Source organism: Salvelinus sp. IW2-2015, unplaced genomic scaffold (assembly GCF_002910315.2).
Source record: "Salvelinus sp. IW2-2015 unplaced genomic scaffold, ASM291031v2 Un_scaffold2415, whole genome shotgun sequence".
NCBI classification, from domain to species: domain Eukaryota; kingdom Metazoa; phylum Chordata; class Actinopteri; order Salmoniformes; family Salmonidae; genus Salvelinus; species Salvelinus sp. IW2-2015.
This window is the reverse complement of record NW_019943736.1, coordinates 85484-93413: the sequence shown is the minus strand read 5'-3', so window position 1 is coordinate 93413 and position 7930 is coordinate 85484.

Below are 7930 nucleotides of genomic sequence, written 5' to 3'. Positions count from 1 at the left end.
AATGTTCCAATTGACTTGTTACAGTTAACAAGGCTAGGTAAGGTAGGCCACTGATCAGCCAAAAGACAGCATACAGTTAACGATCTAGAGGGGGTAGCCGGCTGGCTGACTGTATGCTATCGCCAGCCACTGACAGTTAGCAAGGCTAGAGGGAGTAGCCTAGTCACTGACAGTTAGCAAGGCTAGAGGTGGTAGCCAGCCACTCTCTCACTCTCTCTCTCTCTGTCTCTCTCTCTCTCTCTCTAGGGTTAGCTCCTATACTCTGTACCGGGCTGTAGGGTTAGCTCCTATACTCTGTAACATACTGTACGTCTACAAATTTGTCTTGCAGTCGAGGACCACATTTCCCAAGAACCAATGGGGCGGGTAGACATTTAAGGGGTAAAGGAGTGGTAGAAAAGGGGAGGCAAACGACTAGATTGGTGAGGTGTAAAGAAGGCATGCTCGGGACAACAAAAAAAAAGAAGGCCTTCTTGACTCAAATGAATCAAAAACAAATCGAGCAGAAATCATCATTAAACGAAACATGGCTAAAAGCTTGAACCAACAGCCAACAGCTTGAAATGTGTTACGACGGGGGAAAAAGGGGATGACACCATAAACACAAAATACACCGCTCCTACAAGGAGTGGAGTGCTGATTTGTGCAAAGAGAAGGGGAGCCAATTCCCATGTTAAAATTTTACAAAAAAATAAATAAAAAAAAAGGACAAAATAAAGAATATTGTGCTCTGGCATGCCTAAAAGAGACAGCTGCAGTAGAAACCAGCTCTTTCATCATTGAGATATTGAGTCTTCCCTGAATGACTTCCTGTATCAGTTGTTTCACATGAATCGTTTGATGAATCATTTGATGATTCGTTTCTACTTATCATCAAGAGAACGTTCATGACATGGCAAGGACATCGAGCCGTGATTGGATGCCGTCTGCTTTATGCAAAAAACAGATGTCAGAAGATATATGAGACATGTCAGTGTTTAAGATGATGGTCTCCTAATTACATTTTTTTTTAAATATATTTAATTTTTAGACATACAAAAAGGTGAGACACACACCTCAAGCATTCGTTAAGCAACAACTTTGCTTGGATTACAACTAAAGCAAAAGTGGCATGGATGGATCCACCAACGTGTACAGGGGCAGGGTCATCATCAAGAAGGATGTCAAGCCACTCCCACATACTTCTTGATGTGATCTGTGTAGCCTAGATCAAGCCCCGGTGTGATCTATGACGCCTAGATCAAGCCCCTATGTGATCTGTGTAGCCCAAATCAAGCCCTGATGTGATCTGTGTAGCCTAGATCAAGCCCTGGCCCGGGTGTGATCTGTGTAGCCTAGATCAAGCCCTGGTGTGATCTGTGTAAGCCTAGATCAAGCCCCGGATGTGATCTGTGTAGCCTAGATCAAGCCCCGATGTGATCTGTGTAGCCTATAACAAGCCCTGATGTGATCTGTGTAACCAGATCAAGCCCTGATGTGATCTGTGTAGCCTAGATCAAGCCCGATGTGATCTGTGTAGCCTAGATCAAGCCTTGATGGTGATCTGTGTAGCCTAGATCAAGCCCTGATGTGATCTGTGTAGCCAGATCAAGCCCTGATGTGATCTGTGTAGCCTAGATCAAGCCCCGATGTGATCTGTGTAGCCTAATCAAGCCCTGATGTGATTCTGTGTAGCCTAGATCAAGCCCCGATGTGATCTGTGTAGCCTAGATCAAGCCCCGATGTGATCTGTGTAGCCTATAACAAGCCCTGATGTGATCTGTGTAGCCAGATCAAGCCCTGATGTGATCTGTGTAGCCTAGATCAAGCCCTGGTGTGATCTGTGTAGCCTAGATCAAGCCCTGGTGTGATTGTGTGAGCCTAGATCAAGCCTCGGTGTGATCTGTGATCGCCTAGATCAAGCCCGATGTATCTGTGTAGCCTAGATCAAGCCCCGATGTGATCTGTGTAGCCTATAACAAGCCCTGATGTGATCTGTGTAGCCCAGATCAAGCCTGATGTGATCTGTGTAGCCTAGATCAAGCCCGATGTGATCTGTGTAGCCTAGATCAACCCTTGATGTGATCTGTGTAGCCTAGATCAAGCCCTGATGTGATCTGTGTAGCCTAGATCAAGCCCTGATTGATCTGTGTAGCATATGATAATCCCTGTGTGATCGTGTAGCCTAGATCAGCCCTGATGTGATCTGTGTAGCCTAGATCAAGCCCTGGTGTGATCTGTGTAGCCTAGATCAAGTCCCTGATGTGATCTGTGTAGCCTAGATCAAGCCCTGATGTGAATCTGTGTAGCCCAGATCAAGCCTGGTGTGATCTGTGTAGCCTAGATCAACCCCATTGATCTGTGAGCCATAACAAGCCTGATGGATCTGTGTAGCCAGATCAAGCCCTGATGTTGATCTGTGTAGCCTAGATCAGCCCGATGTGATCTTGTAGCCTAGATCAAGCCCTGATGTGATCTGTGTAGCCTAGATCAAGCCCCGGATGTGATCTGTCTTGAGCCTAGATCAAGCCCCGATGTGATCTGTGTAGCCTATAACAAGCCCTGATGTGATCTGTGTAGCCCAGATCAAGCCCTGATGTGATCTGTGTAGCTGAGATCAAGCCCTGGTGTGATCTGTGTAGCCTAGATCAAGCCCTGATGTGATCTGTGTAGCCATAGACAAGCCCTGATGTGATCGTTTTAGCTAGATCACCCTGGTGTATCTGTGAGCCTAGATCAAGCCCAATTGTGATCTGTGTAGCCTATAACAATGCCCGATGTGATCTGTGTAGCCTAGATCAAGCCCTTGATGTGATCTGTATTGTATAGCCTAGATCAAGCCCTGATGTGATCTGTGTAAGCCTAGATCAATGCCCCGATTGTTGATTTGTGTAGCCTAATCAAGCCTTGATGTGATCTGTGTTAGCCTAGATCAAGCCTGATGTGATCTGTGTAGCCTAGATCAATCCCCTGATGTGATCTGTGTAGCATAGACAATCCCTGGTTGATCTGTGTTAGCCTAGGAATCTCTCTCTTTTTTTTTTTNGGGTCAAGAGTGTCCCCCCCTTTGAAGAGGGGGATGACCGCAGCTGCTTTCCAATCTTTGGGAATCTCAGACGACAAGAAAGAGAGGTTGAAACAGGCTAGTAATAGGGGTTGCAACAATTTCGGCAGATCATTTTAGAAAGAAAGGGTCCAGATTGTCTAGCCCGGCTGATTTGTAGGGGTCCAAATTTTGCATCTCTTTCAGAACATCAGCTGACTGGATTTGGGAGAAGGAGAAATGGGGAAGGCTTGGGCAAGTTGCTGTGGGGGGTGCAGTGCTGTTGACCGGGTTAGGGTTAGCCGGGTGGAAAGCATGGCCAGCCGTAGAAAAATGCTTATTGAAATTCTCAATTATAGTGGATTTATCGGTGGTGACATAGTTTCCTATCCTCAGTGCAGTGGGCAGCTGGGAGGAGGTGTTCTTAAAGCCTTTAAGTCCGGGAAATCTCCAGGGCTGGATGGACCAGTTGAGGTATACCAAACCTTTTTTTATATACTCAGAGGACCGTTATTACCATGTTTTAACTAGGGATGCTCCCATATGTTTTTGGTCGATACCGATATCCAATATTTTCCTTACCTCACCCAAAAAAACGATACCGATAACCGCATTTTACATTTAAGCTGCCTTTTAAGCATTATAGTACAGTTAAATAGTTCCAGAATGTATCACATCCGGCCGTGATTGAGAGTCCCATAGGGCGACGCACAATTGGCCCAGTGTCGTCCGGGTTTGGCCGGGGTAGGCCGTCATTGTAAATAAGAATTTGTTCTTAACTATTATTTAAATAAAGGTTACACACCACACCACACTGACAACAAAGTTATTTTGTTGGCATTTACGTATGTCCCCATTACCAGTAAAACATAATCAAAACCTTTTTCTTTCACTTACTTGCTGTGCTGTTTCGTTGTTCATTTATTCAGTAATTTCATTCTCAACCAGGATTTCTATGGAACGCCGTTTGGGTCTTTGCGTGTCAAAAAAGATACACGTTAAAAAGCACTATTTGACGTGTCAAATAAGCTTGTTGACCAACCAGGATCTGAATGTGTCTGCACGTCACATAATAATTTAACACGTTCATAAATGTTTTTCTTAGTTTTTATACATTTATTACACTATCACTCGTATTTCATATGTCACAACGATTCATCGATACATATGCTATGATGCTGGTAAAGTTGTCTTGCCGCACCTACAAGTGGCTGGTCCACATAAAAAAAGCTAGCTAGCTCATGGATGCAAACAATGGTTCTTTCCGCCAAAAACTAAGTAAAACGACAATCTGTTTTCAGTAAGCTAATAGTTAGCTAGGCTGACTATATAGCTTGTTTGGCTAAAGGCCAGGATGGACAATTGTCTGGCTAAAGCCAGAGATTGTCGGTATGTAGACTATTGTCTGGCTAAAGCCAGGGCAGAGACTATTGGTCTGGGCTAAAGAGGCTGGAGACTATTGTCCTGGCTTTAAAGCGAAGACTAATGATCTACGCAGGAGACTACTCTTGTCTGGCCTTAAAAGCCAGGAAGACTATTGATCTGGCTAAGCGCCAGGAGAGACTTCGTCGTGGCTTAAAGCCTGGAGAGACTAATTCGTCTGGCTAAACCGGGAGAACTATTTTCTGGCTAAAGCCAGGACGGCAGACTATGATGTTGGGCTAAAGCCAGGAGAACTATTGCTGGCTAAAAGCAGGAGAGGGACTATTGTCTGGCTTAAAGCCAGGGAGAGACTATTTGCCTGGCATAAGCCAGGAGAGAACTATTGTCTGGCTAAAGCCAGGGAGACAGTCGCAAAGCCAGGGCTATTGTCTGGCTAAAGCCATGGGAGACTATTGTTGGCTAAAAGAACTGGGAAGACTATTTCTGGCCTAAAGCCAGGAGACTATTGGCATGGCTTAAAGCCAGGAAGGAGACTTTGTCTGGCTAACCAGGGAGAGCTTATTGTCTGGCTGATAGCAGGGAGAGACTATTGTCTGCGCTAAAACCGGAGACTATTCGTCTGGCTAAGGCCATGGGAGACTATTTAGGTCTGGACTAACAGCCTGGGAGACCTATCGTCTGGCTTAAGCCGGTGATATGGGAAGCTATCTGTCTGGCTAAAGCAGGGAGGTACTATTGTTCTGGCTAAAGCCACTGGGAGCGAGTAACTATTGTCTGGCTAAAGCCAGCGAGAGAACTATGTGCTGGCTAAGTAGCCGAGATTGTGCTAAGAGCTGCAATCTGTTCTGGGTCTAGAGCGGGCTAGAGCTATCGCTAACAGCAGGGAGAACTCACTTGTCTGGTCTACAAGCCAGGAGAACTATCTGTCTGGCTAAGCCAGGGAAGATTATTGTCTGGCTTAAGTCCAGAAGACTATTGTCTGGTCTAAGCCATGGTGAGACTATTGTCTGTCTAAGCCAGATATTTAGCCACAGATGGGCAAGACCTATTGTCTGTGCTAAATAGCCAATGGAGACTATGTCTGGCTAATAGCCAGGAGAGACTATTGTCTGGTAAGCTAAGAACTTGGTTAAGCAGGGAGGTCTGATTGTCTGGCTAAGCCGGGAGATATTGCTGGCTTAAAGCCAGGGAGAGACTATTGTCTGGCTAAAGCCAGGGGACTCATTGTCTGGCTAAACCAGGGAGACTATTTGGCTAGCCGGTGAGCTGCAGCCAGCCAGGGAAATGTTGGCAACCAGAATATTGTTGGCTAAAGCCGAAGCCAGACCTCATTACTTACTGTTGTTTTTGCTGACGTCAGTGCTGACTGCTATTCATGTCTGGTTTCAGGTTGCGAGCAGTAAAAAGGACCTGTAAGACGAAAGCTCAACAAATCGCAGTGGCCTAGTTACAGTTATGACATAAATCGTGCTGGAAAAAGCCGATTAGTGAGAATGTCTCACACCCATGTTCAAAAAATGCCCTTTTTCCCCTTTACTTCAGATTACAACCTCTTCGCTTTCGGCGTTATATCTAATCTCCAAACTATTCGCTTTTTCAAGGTTGATTGCAAATTTCAGTTTAATCACCAGAAAATCAATAAGCACAGATTCATTACATATTTTATTACAATAAATATTATGCTTAACACAAATATAAAAATGTATTATATATAAACAGAGAAAAAGGGTGTCATCATAAATAGTGGGTTATTTCACACAGTAAACTTAACAAAAAAAATGGAAATATCTGCTCATACTTCAAAAAATGGAACCAATTTATTGCAGCATTGGCTAGAAAAGTTAAGGAACTTTACTGTTTCGGCATTAAAGGACTAAAATGTGGCTAAAGATAAATTGCGATTAATAAAAAGCATACCAATTTCAATTAAGGACCAAAAAAAGTGGACAGCTGTGCAATATGATCTGCAAAATTGTTGGGAAGCAAATATTCAATGTGCAAATTCCAGGCACATGGTTTATGAAACTGATACACAAATGCTGGATTCAAAACTTTAAGATTTTTCCAATTTTTGAATTATTATACAAATTTCTTGCAACCAATGGGAATGTTATTTATATACAACCATACCAGCTTCTGCAGATTTTTCTGCAGGGAGACAGATACATTAGATCATCTGTTTTGGCCTGTCCCATCATGTATTGTTTTGGGTACGGTCGATATGTTAACTTGTTTTGGTTAAGCTGTCTATATGGTAATTGGTTTTTGGTACTGTTATATGTGCTTGTGTTTGGTAACTGTCTATGAACTTGTGTTTTGGTCTGGTCTATTGTAACTTGTTCTTTTGGTATGTCTATATGTGAAGTTGTTTTTGGTACTGTCTCTTGATGTAACTTTGTTTTTGGTACAATGCTCCATATTGTACTTGTGTTTTGGTACTGTCGCATGTTGTAACTTGTTTTGTTGGTAGCGTTTGTCAATTTGTTGGTACGTCTTGGATGTAGCTTGTGTATTTTACTGTCCATGATGTTAACTGTTGTTTTTGGTCTTGTCATTGTAATTTGTTTTTGGTCTGTCTCTATGTAACCTTTGTTTTGGTAGACTGTTCATTTTGTAACTTGTTTGGTAGACTGTCTTATATGTAACTTGGTTTTGGTACTGTCCATATTGTAACTTGTTGTTGTGTGTGGTATGTCGTTATGCTAACTTGTTTTTGGTAGCGGTCCCATAATGTAAATTGTTTTTGGTACTGTCTCTATATGTTATGTGTTTGGTAGCTGCGTCATATGTTAATTTGTTTTGGTATGGCTATGGATGTAACTTGTTGTTTGGTTGTCGCATATGTGTAATTGGTTTTGGTACTGTCATTTGTTAACTTTGGTTTTTGGTACTTGTCTATATGTAACCTTGGTGTTTTTGTACTGTCGCATTTGTTAACTTGTTTGGTACTGTCCATTTGTAAACTTTGTTTTGGTACTGTCCATATGTAGCTTGTTTTGGTACTGTCTATATGTAACTTGTTTTGGTACTGTCCATATGTAACTTGTTTGGTACTGGTTATTTGTAAGCTTGTTTTGGTATGTTATGATGTAACTTGTTTTTGGTACTGTCCTTTGGTAACTTGTTTTGTACTGTCCATATGTACTTGTTTTGGTACTGTCTATATGTAACTTGTTTTGGTACTGTCCATTGTAACTTGTGTTGGTACTGTCCTTATGTAACTTGTTTTGGTACTTGTCTCATTGTAACTTTGTTTGGTACTTCCATTGTAAACTTGTTTTGTCTGTCTATATGTAACTGTTGTTTAGTCACTGTCTATTGTAACTTGTTTGGTACTGTCTATATGTAACTTTGTTTTTGTGTACTGTCCATTTGGTAACTTGTTTGGTACTGTCTATATGTAACTTGTTTGGTGGTACTGTCCATTATTAATCTTGTTTCTGGTACTGTCATATGCTACTTGTTTTGGTACTTGTCATATGTAACTTGTTTTGTTACTGTCTCATTTGTAACTTGTTTGGTAGC